The 14,984-nt window shown below is 32.2% G+C and overlaps 1 pseudogene; it reads right to left on the reverse strand.

The window, feature by feature from the left end:
• Window positions 1–1,800: 1,800 nt before the first annotated feature.
• LOC145018908 (5S ribosomal RNA) lies at window positions 1,801–1,918 on the reverse strand (annotated as a pseudogene).
• Between the last annotated feature and the right edge of the window lie 13,066 nt (window positions 1,919–14,984).

A 14,984-nucleotide genomic window follows, 5' to 3' on the forward strand; every position in this document is an offset into this window, starting at 1 on the left:
AGGGGTTTACGGCCCAAGTTCATCCTTGGCCATAAAATCCTTTGTTCTATGGTTTCTTGATGATTTTCAAGTGTTATAAGGGCCATAATAAGCATACAAGAAGCTATAGCAAGTGAACATACAAGATCAGAGCTTGATTGGGTGTTTAAGGTCCAAGAACACTAGTGTGTGTTCTTGGTGTTTTGAAGATCTAATGAAAATCAACAATTGAATGGATGAAATGATGTATAATCACTAGTTGTTATGATATAACAACAAATCAAGCCAAGAAGTACTTACGTTTTCGGGAAATCGGGTGAAAGACGAGATGGTAGTTGAGAGTGTTTGGAGTTTGCTCTTGAGATTGCAAGTAAGAAGTGAGGTGTTTTGGGGAGTAAACTCATGCTTAAGGCATGAGTTTACAGTTTTGGAAGGATTTATGGACCAAACATAAAAGTTTGGCCATGAATTTCCTAACTACGTGGTACTTGCAGTTTTGGAATTTCAAGACTCGAGACTGCACTTCCTTTCACCCGTTCGTTTGAAGAATAATTATTAAAATAATCAAACGAACTTTCAATTTGCTAACAACAAATAAAAATGAACTTGAATTATAATTTGAAGTGATTGACTTTAGGGTTTGACCAAACAAAAATTTCGGGTTGTCACATCACCCCCCCGTTAAAGGGTATTTCGTCCCGAAATTAGAATTTAGGTAAAGGAGTAGGTATGAGAAATCAATCAAGGAGGTGGGGAAACTTCCTAATCGATTAGTTCTCGTGCTAATAAGTGAATTTGGGTCCTCAGTTGGTATCCCAATGAACCTTCACTAATGGGAGGCGGCGTTGCTTCGTCCGCTTGACCTCTCAATCGATGGTCACTACGGTTCTTCCACGAAGGCGAGGATCTTGTTGATCTCGATCTCATCGAGTGGGATTACTAGATTCCTGACGAAAAAGGTACGTTTTCAAGTTTGAGAAGTGAAAGGTAAAATGTACGTTACTAAGCCCGCGGTGTAGGTTGGGTTTGTGAGTTACAGGACCGATTCTAGCAAGAATCTCGGAGGTCCTAACTATTCTCAATTTTGGCTTATCATGCTTTCCGAAGCATATCAAGCCTTCCCAGAGTGAGATTTCCAAAAGGATTTAGCCTCTCACTTGAAATTCCAAGGTTTTCTTCCTCTTGCTTGTCTTCCCAGTCAAGGGCCACTCCCTTCTGAGTCAAAGTCATAAGACGTTTCGTAATCCATGAGGAGACTGAATGAACTCTCGATAGTAGGTCAGCGAGACCTAGAATTTGGCGAATTCCTGTCGGCATCCTTAGTGCTAACAATTTCTCAGTGGTTTTGATTTTTGGCAGGGTCCTCAAGAATTCCCACATTACTGTTAACGTGTCTTAGGAATACGACTCTTCAAATCTAAAACTCGCATTTAAAGAACTTCGCGTAAAGCTTCCCTGATCATAATGTTTCCATGGTTTGTTGTAGATGCTCTTTATGATTTCCTTCTTACTACGAGAGTAGATAAGTAAGTAATTTATAAAGGCAATGACGAACTGATCCAAGTAAGAATGGCGTACCCTATTCATTAAGTTCATGAATACTACGGGCGTATTGGTCCTATCCGAGGGGTATCACTATGGACTCGTAGTGTCCGTGTCGAGTTTGGAAGATTGTCCTCGGGACACCCTTCACTAATACTCGTAACTGGTGATATTCGGATCTTAGGTTCATTTTTGAAAGGTACGTCATTCCTTGCGATTGGTCAACTGATTCATCTATGCGAGGCAGAGAGTGGTGATTTCTAATGGAAGTCCTGTTGAGGTCTGCACCACGAGGACTTCCCAAATGTCACCCATACTAGTACTACTCTCGCCTAAGCACGCTTAACTGCAGAGTTCTGATGGAATCCGGTGCATTAGTGCTGGTATGATCGCACCCTCTGGATTCTGTCTTCTTGAAGAATAAGACCAGAGCTCCTAAAGGTGAGAAGCTTGGTCTTTTCATTCTGTTGCTGAGTAGTCGTTAAACTGTTCGGACGGTTCTTCTATCATTTTGATTCAGGCCAAAAGAGGAGCTATTATACATGAAAACTTAGCTCATACACGTTATGATATAATCAAGACGGGGCGGATAATAAAATGTGTGATTCTACTCTAGTCCCACATCCCAACAAGGAAAAGAAACTACGTTAGAAATCTCACATTCTATTGTCTACCAGGTCTTCGTTATATATAACTTAGGAATGTATAAGCGAGGAAAATCATGCCAATAATCTTTTTAGGAGTCTTTTTCGATGAACTAAGATTTCCTAATAAAGGCTACAATTAACCCTGGATGTACGTCGATCGTTCAGTGAAAGCGTAAGAGTATGTTCTCGAAGGTTTGACCTACATCCCTATGATGCAGTCCTAGTACGGAATGGAAGTAGGTTCACGAAGGTTTGACCTACATCCCTATGATGCAGTCCTAGTAAGGAGTAGAAGTAAGTTCGTAGACTAGTCTCAAGACGTTTGTCGTTCGCGCCGAGGTACTATAGGTTGGTGGATTTTATGATCCAACCACTGAAAGAGACTTGGAAATGTCTTTGGAGTTAAATTACTATAGTCCAATGACTTGACTAAAGCATGTTTCAGATAGACTCCAATGAAAGTATGATGAGAGTATTTGAACAAAAACGTGACACGGAAGTTAACCGACTGTCAACATCATCGATGTGTAAGATGTAATAAGTTCAGGGAAATTTGACCTCGAAGAAGGTCTTACATCATATCCGAAGTAGCAAAAGTTTTGGCCACATAAAGGCCTAACTAAAAGTACCTACAGTACAAGGCAGTTTCATAGAAAATGCCACATAGGACATAGATAGGAACACGGTTCTTTAAAACAAGAAGGAAAGTAAAGTATCTCCTACTGGTGACGATCATCCCTCTGGTGAACTCTTATCTTAGCCATATGATGTTCCATATCAAGCAGGTGTCTTTCGTACACCCTCTAGCATACTTGGAGTTCTATGACTTCGGCTCGTGATTCAGCCAGTGCTTGAAGCAGGGTTTTATCGTCTCTTTCAGATCTCTTACGAGCATCTTCCATACGAATGGTGCGAAGGGTATGCATTCTTGTATTGGCGACAACTTCTGTGATTTGATGTAGGGCTGTCATGCCTTGAATCTCATTTCGGGCCACTCTGCGGACCAGGATTTGCAAGATTCTGTCTGCTGAGCCCCTATTACTCGTGTCATAAAAGCTTCGGTCTCCATTAAATGGCATGGGCTGATCCTGTCCTTAGCTCCATGTTTCCAAGCATTCTACCCAAGGAGAAGTCGGGCCATGAAAATCCAAACGAGGGTTAGAATTTGGAATGGGAGCTACCTGGGGTAGGTTCTCAACTTCGGGTTCGGAGTTGTCATCATCTGTGAGGTCTTCAGTGTGGGTCATGGCTTCTCATCATATTTCACCTCTCATCATCTATATCATCTTTCATCTATCATCATTTTTATATCATCTTTCATCTCTCATCTCATCTTTCATCTACCCATCATAATTATAGATATAAAATACGTATATTGTTTAAATCGAATAAAACATGTATAATTTGTTCATCCAACATAGATATCAAGAACACAAATAATATGCACACATAGCACATAATTTATATTAAATACTTCATATCTATGTGTAAGATAAAAGTAACTATGCACTCACTTGTTAAAGTGATGACTCGAAATTCGGACAACTCTTCACTTATAATAATTGTCTTTTACTTCGACGAAACCTAGCATTATTATTGCTAGGTTTTAGTCTAATATTTATTATGACTAATTAAATCAAGGTCTATGAGCGACATTGTTTTATAAGTGTTATACAATACTTTTCCACTACTAATATATACAGACAAGGCCAGACATGAAACACTGGAGGGCATGACCATTTTGGCATTATAGCATTACTGAAATCCAACAACCCTATGCGGCCCTTCAACCCAGATTCCCTATATTGTGAGTAGTTAAAAGATATTATAATAACATTTTGTATATTATATTTTAAAATATATATTGTTTATAAGTTCATAATAACAATATTGAACTTAAACATAAGCTATACTTAAAGTAGGGTAAGCATAACTCACTTACTAGGAGGTTTGGCTTAGAACCGGGCTCTACGACGGAAAAACTTCCGAGCCGAAAGCTCTTCTTCTCAGAGCCTTATGGTGCTCTATGTATTGGGATTGAGAGATTGGGAGTGTTGAGAGAGAAAGAATGGGAAAGGTGTGAGATTTTGGGGTGATTTTTGCTTCTATTTATAGGCTGAGTTTGGTGCGAACACTGAGCATTCCCTTCCTGAACATTGGGCGTTCCCATGCCACGTGTCACCATCTTATGGCAAGCCATGGTGAGGAAGCAGTGGCTCATATCGTGCCATGTGTCGCTCGCTGGTTACTCCAAAAACTAATTATCTTCTAAAATCCATAACTTTTGCATACAAGCTCCGTTTTGATGTTCTTTATATCCACACGTAGGTAACGACAAGATCTACAACTTTCTTTTCTACTCTATCGGCTAATGTTAAATTTGTTTCTAAAGTTAAATATTATAACAGACATAGACATGTAAAATTTGTTAAAATTCATAACTTTTTCATCTGATGTCCGTTTTTGTCTGTCTTTATATCATTGAGCTCCAATTAATGAGATCTTCAATTCTCATTTAGGTTGTTATGGCTAACAATCGATTGATCTAAAATTTGATTTCCGGGATGTGCACTTTTATGCCAAATCTTAGAAAAATTATAACTTCCTCATACGAAGTCAGATTTGGATGTTCTTTTTATGCACGCTCTCAGTTTAACATATACTGCGACTTTCATTTAGATCCCTAAGGCTAAAAAGTAATCTATCGCAAACTTACTTTTTACATCAAAGAACGTCGTGTCGGTTTTGTCGTGAAACTTCAACAAGTAATAACTTCTTTGTTATAACTCGGATTGCAGCGTTCTTTTTATGTACGAAACCCATGTGACATATACTATAACTTAGATAAGATTATTTATTCTAAATAATATTCTATAAAAAGTCAATTTTTGATGTTTATTGTCTCTAAATTGACTAGCCTGAATATGCAGGTGTTATAGTGATTCCCCTCTATCACCGACCAATTTCTTTTCGTTTGTTAATCGAAGTGTCCCTAAAATTCAGAGCTTCAATGATCAGTTCCATATATAGGAACAATAAGGTAAAAGAAATGATTAATACAATAAAGGATAACATACCTGGTAAGTAGCTCTTCTAATAAGGATTGTTCATCTTCAACCCACATAAACTTGTAAGAGCTTCCTTCCAAAACCTAATAATCCCAAAGAGTGAAATTGAAAGATGATAAGAACAAACATGGAATCAATATAATTGCTTATACTGAGAGACATTGTGTATTCACCTTCTACCAATAGAAACTTCGAGGGAATAGAAAAGTACCATCATGGTTCGCCATCTCCGAAATACCCCCAAATCGAAAAAAAAACAGCAAATGCTCTACTCCATCAACCGACCTACCTTGAAGCAGTCTCAATGTCAACAACCCACTAACAAAAGGAGTCGACTAAAATTGGGGGAGCGGTGATATGCAGGGGAGTGGTTTACTCTGGTGTTTCTTTACCTTACCGATCAAAATAGAAAACGAAAATTGTGTTTCTCTATAAAGGTAATGGAATAATGGAATTGGAAAGAGTAAGGCTGTGAAAAGCATATCAATCTTATTAAAGGACATGATGACACCAGGGAAGAACACGTGGAAAAGAGAAAAGAACCGTCACAGAGAACAAAAATATGTGTGTTGCGAGAACCAAATTCGCGAATCTTGAAAACTTTTGTGACTCACATCATTAGTGTCACCCATATACATCAACAATCCTCACGCTAAAAACCTCCCATAGTTTCGTTAAACAGATACTTCAAAGCATCCTTCATGCTCCAATGTCTTTTTTTGATACTAAATCTTTAGGAAGGATTCTTAGTAGGGTAAATTTTCTTAATTACATTCCATTGTGGGTAACTTTCTGTTGGACTAACTGTTAACATGTACACAAACTACTCTTATACATATTTGGATGATCTTTTCAGGCATCATGTGATCAAACAAACATCCATGTGCTCCTTCTGTTTATGATGAATCTAACTCTTTCTATGTTAATAACAATGATTAGCATTATAACCATCACTTCGCGGTATGCTTGGCCAACTGTATTCCTACTTGTTCCATTGGGTTGGCTAAATTTATCGTATTTGGTATGTTTCCTTCGTATTAGGAAGTTAGCATATAACAAGGTAACTAAAATGTTTTGATTAATACTATATAGGACTCTCGAAATACAGAAAGGCGGTCTCATTTGAAAATAGGGTCCCTTGAAAATATAACCCAATAAACAGAAAAAAAAGAATTTTGAGTTTTTATTTTTCTTAATTGGAGTTTATTTAATAAATACAACATCTTTATCCTTCGATTTTGAATATTTTTTTAAACGTTTGACTAGGAATGATTAATTGTTCTCACAAAAAATAAGATATGTTTTATTTCAACCTATTACAAAATTGATTGATTTTTATAAAAAGTAGACAAACTAAGTCTAAAACACCTGAACAATAGGGTAACTTCAAGATAGATTGTAGGCGGTTATAGGGTAGTCTGTTAGGTTTTTTTTTTTTTTTTTTTTTTTGTCAAATGCAAAGATAAAAATATGCTAATTTTTTATAATTTAAAAGTAATAAAAACTTATTATATGTAATAATATTTTAAAATAAAAATTTATTTACATTGGATTGTGAATATGTATGAAAATTATATTTAGATACACATAATCACAATTGAATCAAGAATCCGAAAAAAAATCTTGTCCACATAAATCATATATGATTAAATACAAATAATCATATGTGATTAAACCCACCACCTACCGCCACTACCCAACACTAACCACTACTACCACCGACCACCCAGCCCAAACTATTGAATCAACAACATGAAAATGCGAGAAAAACTATTTAACCACATATGATTTATGTGCACAAGATTCATTATCATGTTCTCGATTCAATACTTGTTCTTTCTCCACTTTAACGATATCTAATTAAATACATATAATGACATGTGATTATATATATCTAATCACATACGATTTATATGTGAATAGATACATATGTGAATGTTTCATGATATAGTCACATGTGAATATTCCATGATATTTTAAAAATCTGATAAATCATACGTGATTAAACACATATAAATCACATGTGATTAAATTCTCGAGACCAACTATGGAATCTAGAACGTGAAAAATAATATTGTCTACATAAATAATATATGATTAGATACATATAATCAAACATGATTAAACACACAAGAACAACTATTTAATCAATAACGCAAAAACGAATTTTGTCCACATAAATCATATGTGATTAAATATATCTAATCACATCTAATTAAATACACGAGAACAAATATGACATCGAGAATGAAAAAATAAAACATTTTCATATAAATCATATATGATCAAATATATATGATCAGATATGATTAAATACATAGGACTAGCTAATAAATCGAAAATGTGAAATGAATATTGCTCACATAAATCACATGTGATTAAAACATAGAAGCAGATGTGATTAGATGTATCCAATCATATAAGATTACATAGACAATATTCATTTTTGTTATTCTCATGTATTTAGTAACATGTGATTATACGAATCTAATCACATATGATTTATATGGACAATATTCATTTTCATTGTTCTTGTATATTTAATTACATATGATTTTTGTGGGCAAGATTCATTTTCATTTTTCTTGTGTATTTAAAAAAATTATTAAATAGAAAACGCAAAAATGAATATTATCCATATAAATCATATGTGATTAGATGCATCATACATATAATCATATGTGATTATATACACGAGAACAACTATTGAATCAAAAATGAGAAAAAAAATATGTTCCACATATACCATATGTGATTAAATAGATATAATCACATGTGATTAAATACACGAGACCAACTAATGACTGAAAATGCAAAATGAATATTGTCCACTTAAATCATATGTGATTAAAACATATAATCACATAATCATGTGTGATTAGATACATATAATCACATGTGATTATATACATATAATCACACGTGATTACATAAATGAGAACTATTGAATCAAGAATGCGAAAACAAATATTTGTGGCATAAATCACATGTGATTAAATACATATGATCTCATGTGACTAAATACACGAGACCAACTATTGAATCAAAAACATGAAAATAATTATTGTCCACATAAATAATATGTGATTATATATATATATATATATATATATATATATATATATATATATATATATACACACACACACTCACATGTAATTATATGTATCTAATCTCATATTTAAAGCTAATCGATTTTGAGAGTAAAAAATAATGTATTACCAATATGAGAGACAAGAAGAACAACACCATTACCCAATATAATAGATTTATACTTACACAGTGTAAGATAGATCATGTTACCTGAGTTAAAAGATATGTGCGAGCTAGTGCCGAACTCCATGTAGTAATTTTTGTCGGGACGTAGCTAAACCGACATGGCTTAAAAAATGGAAGCTAAGATTGTAGGTTATTGCTGAGAAGTTTGAGCATGAATTCCAAAGTTTTGTTTATTTGTTTTGAGAGATTGTGCATGTAGCTGATAGTGCTAAGGTAGAATTAAATAGAAGGCATGTGAAGGTTGCATGAGGATTGGATGTTGTTGGGAAGGTACATACTGAAGACCCGAAGGTTGTGAGGTTAGTAGATTCGGATGAGAGACCTATTGATATGGAGAAGGAGATACACACTAGGATCACATGTAATATAAAACCAGGATTTGGTACAGACATCAACAGAATACCATTCTTCATCATCTTCATCTTTAGGAACTAATTTTCTAGATAAATTACCATAACTCAAAGTACCATGACACATATTGAAAAATATTTGATGCCAAAGTTTGTAACGAGATCCATCAACATTAGGTTTGAAGCTAAATTAATTATATGCATTTGTAAGAGAGCACACAAGACATAGCCTAGAAGGAGATGGGGTAGATGATGAACTCAAAATATACATGGAGGTAGTGCCTTGAGAACCGAGAATCCACATCAGGAGTCGGCAGAGAAACTATACCTTGATAAGGAGGACACGAGTGAGAGTCGGTCCCCAGATGTAGCTTCAGTGAGAATAGGTTCTTGAGAGAATGAAGAAAGTTGTGACAAGAAGCAAGGAGGAAGACCCCGATCGCAGGTGTAGAGCAATACGCAACATGAGAATGCTTTGTGATTTCCCAGGAAAAAACTTTTTGGTGATATAGAGAGGCAGTCGATATTACGTAGCATAGGATGGGTGAAACCCTAGCTTGATAGCATGTTAATTGTGGAAAAAGCCTCCTTGGTTAAGGACTATGTACTGCATATATATATATATATATATATATATATATATATATATATATATATATATATATATATATATATATATATACACTAGGTATGCTTTGAGGCACGTGCTAAGCATGGCCTATAGAGGGTAATTTGGGCATTTAAAAAATAAGTGCCGTCCTGAAATCAATCTTAAAACAAGATATTAGGTCCAACGATCCTATAATAAGTGATATTATGTATCAATTCTTAAAGTTCTGATGTGTTATGTAGAATAGCAAAATTTTGCATTTGTGAGGTCAAAATAGTAATTTTCTCATAAAGATTCTAACAAGTGGATATTAGGAATTCTTACAAAAAAAGAATGTGAAAAGGCGAATAGCAATGTAAGTCTCTCACTTAACCTACTTTCTTAGGTCACGAGTCATTTGGATTGAAACCTAGAAAGACGTGACAAAATATGGAGACGAACTTGGGGAGATAAACAAAGGATAGTGACATGAAACAATATTGTACTTCCATTTATCCGGCTATAACATTGTAATTTCAAATTTGACACAGTTGGAAGAAGATGATCCACTAATAGAAATGACTTCTTGGGCTTCCCACATAAGTATATAGACATTTTTTTAGTTTCTCTATAAAAAGCGGCCAACAAATTATAAGAACTCTCAATAGTACTTCCATCTAATGAAAATTTGCAACTTTTGACTGTGTGCCAAATATACAAAATATCTAGTTATCTCTTTCGTTATTTATAATAATGATTGCTAAAACAACAATAGCTTGTGCAATGTTTTCCTTTGTAGTAAATTTGAAATGACCATGGGCCACCATGATGATGCAACTGGTAAGCTGTCAAAGGATGAAGATAATTATGTTATACTTTTAGAGATTTTATTCAAATTGTATTAAATGAAATAAGCACTTCACTTTGAAATCTAGCTAAATACAGATGGAACAAATAACTATGACTATTCATTTATATGCAAGAAAAGACAATGGACTATCTACTATATGCAAAAAAACAGCAACGAACTTTCAATTATATGCATGAAACGTCAATGCATTTGGAAAATCCATTTCTTGTATTTGGAGCATGAAACAACAATGAAAGTGCATTGCTATAAACAGCAAAATCTAATGAAAGTACACTAGTAGTAGGGTTGAGATATGATAAAAATGAAAGTACATTGCCAAAAACAAAAGTACACTTCTATAATTTCATAGATTTTCTAAAGTATAATGCCCTAAAAAGAAATTTTTAAATGTATGATACTACAACTATTTCTCAAAGTACAATGTCTCAAAAAAAATGAATTTAAATATAGTGTTATTTCTTGCATTTGTGCCATAAAAGAAGACAAGCTTACCGATGTTGATAGTCCTTTCCATCTTGTCACCTGTAAGAAACCCAAATCATGATTCCTACTTGAGCAAGTTAATCAATACATTATTGCACCTTTAAAAACGACAAAACTTAACACAAAAATTATGTTGTAAATAATTTCCTTGATATTTTATAATAAAATTGAATTATTAATAATGTTTGATAAGCATTCTTGCTTTAAAAAAACATAAAGATTTTTTAAAAATTGTACATTGAGTTCTTAATCATTCGCAAATTATAAGAATCTTTAGTATGGAAGGTGATGAAAGAACTAACGAGGAAAAAAACAATACATATATTTATGACCAATTAGCAATCCATTGCTTTCACTCTTTGAAAAGGTGGCCATATAGGTGAGCTTGGAGTGAACTGTTCTTGACACCCTACAGAAAACTTTATGATTTTTACCACTGTTAATAAAGATCATCACTAAAACTTAAAGTATTGTAGAGAAGAAGAAAATGATAAATCGGTGGGGAGTGGGAGTGAGGGTCGTGAAAAGAGAAGCTTCATACGGATCACAAGGAAGCCAAAAAAATATAATATTCATGGATAGTTTTATATCATATGACATTTATGTCACTAAGAAAATTTCTTGTGGCAGCTCTTTATTTGACCATTGAAATCTTGTTGGTTTAACCATAAATATTTAAAATTCATAATCACCAACTGTCCCTATAATCAATTTAAAGGCACACAAAACACCTCCCCGATTAACTAATTATATGATTATCTAATGACTACTTAAGATGCAATAACCACTTTCCAAGATGTGCATGCAAATACCCCCATCATATATATATATATATATATATATATATATATATATATATATATATATATATATATACACTAGGCGAATACCCGCGCATTGCGCGGGATATAAAAAATTATTTTATATTAAAAAAATAACTAAATCACTGTTATTAACAATTAAATAATAATTTCATAAAAAATATAAAAAATGATTTTTAGTATTGGTATTATGTTGAACTATATATTAAGAGATAAGGTTGGAACTTGAAATTGTTTTGCATATACAAAGTTATATGATTAAAATAGAAAAAAAATTAAAAATAAATAAATCGTTATTGTTATCTATTAAATAATAATTTCATATTAAATTAAAATATATATATTAAATATTATCAGTATGTAGAAAATACGATAATAGAGACATCTTTTTATCTATCTTAAATTTTATCATTCTGCACAGCATATGATAATAGAGACAACTTTTTATCTTAAATAGTAAAAAAATTGTTGTGTATCATAAATATTACCATAATTATGTAGAACATATGATAATAGTGACGTCTTTTATAAGATTAAAACTTTAAATTGTATTACATACAGGATTGTAAAACTTGGCTAACACAACCAAATACTCAACATGTTACTTAAACTCGGCCTCCAATGGAAGTGAGTTTGCCTAAATTAGCCATAAGACACTCAGATCTTTATTAAACTCGATCCAAATCTAAAACATACGGTCCAAAATCATTTTTGAAATTCTGAAATTTAATTGGTCACTTGTCGACAAAGACAATCTCACCAAAGAATACACTCAACGTCCTACAAAGTTAGATGCAAGGAAGATTTCATGGCTTAGTCCCTTTGAAATATTTCACAACCTTTCCTGTTTATAGAGGAGAATACATTCTCTTGTTTACTCTCACAATCAATGTGGGATGAAGACATTTTAATTGAACTCATTTCTTTATTTTCCAATAATTTTGTTTTGTTAAATAAAATATTAAATAATAATAAAAAAATGTTATCTAGAAAATTTATTGTTCAATAGTTCCGTTTTTCAGTAATCTTGTAAGTTGCTATAAAAAATTAAGTTTTTATTGAATAACTTTTCGTTAAATTCTAAAATCATAAATTTAGTAAAGTACTTAATATAGAAAGTTTGTTTATATGTATTTTCATGATTCTAAATGTCATTATAAAATGAATTCATTTATAAAATATAGTCGAGTATATATTTTGTGCTTTTGAATCAAAGTGATTTTTCAAAGAATTATAATTTTATGTTTAGGTAGATTTTTTTTTTATAATTATATAACTTTATGTAACTTATCATATTATTATAAACAATTTGAATAATCAAAAGAGTTTCAAATGTATGTGGTGAAAGGAAAATGTTTCATTTATTGGTCCAAAATGATTAAACTCAGACCGATTCAACTTAATATACCAACCTACATAACGTTTTTTCTATTGAAACCCGGTTTGTATATTTTGTGTTTTTGAATCAAATTTATTTTTCAAACAATTATAATTTTATGTTTAGGTAACTTATTTATAATATTATTAGAAACAATTTGAAAAATCATAGGAGTTTCAAATGTATGTGTTGAAAGGAAAATGTTTCCTTTATCGATCCAAATTGATCAAACTCAGGCCGATTCAACTCAATATACCAAACTACATAACGGTTTTTCAACTGAAACTCTGTTTGAACCTAAAAAAATCTTGTTCAAAGCCATTTTCGGGATTCTAAAACTTAAATGGATAGTTGCCAATAAAGACAATTTCACCAAAGAATATCCTCAACATCCTAAAATGGAATGCATAAGTAAGTTCTCATGGTTTGGTCTCTCTGAAACATTTCACAACCTTTCCTATTTATAGAAGAGGAAACATTCTCTTGTTTACTCTCACCATCGATGTGGGATGAAGACATTGTAATAAAACACGCTTTCTTGTTAATAAAACATTATTCAACTTATTTAGTAAAACACCCTTTCTCTTGTTTACCCTTTCTTTATTGTTCAATAGTTCCATTTTTCTATAATCTCGTAAGTTGTTATCCAAAAAATTAAGTTTTTATTGAATAACTTTTTGTTCAATTCTAAAATCATAAATTCAGTTAGGTACTTAATATAGGAAGTTTGTTTATATGTATTTTCATGATTCAAAAGTTCAGTATAAAAAGAAGTCATTTATAAAATATAATCTGCGTATATATTTCGTGCTTTTGATTAAATCGAATTTTCAAACAATTATAATTTTATGTTTTGGTAGATGTTTTTTATATTTATATAACATTATGTAACTTTTTTTAAAATATCATTGGAAACAATTTGAAAAATCATGGGAGTTTCAAATGTATGTAGTGAAAGAAAAATGCTTCTTTTATGGTCAAAATTGATCAAACTCGGACCGATTCAACTAAATATACCAAACTACATATTTTTTTTTCTAGTGAAACCCGGTTTGTATATATTTCGTGCTTTTGAATCAAAGTGATTTTTCAAACAGTTATAATTTTAGGTTTATGCTTTTTTATATTTATATAAAATTATATAACTTATTTATAATATTATTAGAAATAATTTGAAAAATCATGGGAGTTTCAAATGTTTGTTGTGGAAGGAAAATGATTCATTTATCGGTCCAAATTGATCCAGCTCCGGTTCAATTGAATATACCTAACTACATAATTCTTTTTCTAACAAAAACATGGTTTAAACCTGAAAAAATTCGGTTCAAAACCATTTTTGGAATTCTAAAAGTTAACAGGACACTTGCCAATATAGACAATCTTACTAAATAATACCTTAAAAATCCTACAAAGGTAGGCATGAGGAAGTTCTCATGGTTTGGTCCCTTTGAAACATTTCACAACCTTTCCTATTTATAGAAGAGGAAACACTCTTGTTTACTCTTACTATCGATGTGGGATGAAGACATTGTAATAAAACACCCTTTCTTTTTATTGAACATTATTTAACTTATTTATAATATTATTGTAAAGAAGTTGAAAAGTCATGGGAATTTCAAATGAATGTGGTGAAAGGAAGTTAAAAAATGGGGTTTCAAATGCATGAGATTCATGAAAAAATGTTAGCTTTATAAGTATGTATGTTATATATATATATATATATATATATATATATATATATATATATATATATATATATATATATATATAAATTAAACAATTACTAAAAACTAAAAGGTGCCCTTGACATCTAATTGATAGAGGATATACCTTCGTGAATAAACATATCTATCGTCATAACCAGTTTTCAAAGGAAGATCTTTGGCATCTCCCTCAATAATCTTGCACTCCTTCAATGGCACCATTTCCCTACATTTGTAAGTTGGTGAGGTGATTGATCCAAGATAGTCACATTTT

Source organism: Lactuca saligna, chromosome 9 (genome assembly GCF_052625555.1).
Source record: "Lactuca saligna cultivar CGN05327 chromosome 9, ASM5262555v1, whole genome shotgun sequence".
In the NCBI taxonomy this organism is placed as follows: domain Eukaryota; kingdom Viridiplantae; phylum Streptophyta; class Magnoliopsida; order Asterales; family Asteraceae; genus Lactuca; species Lactuca saligna.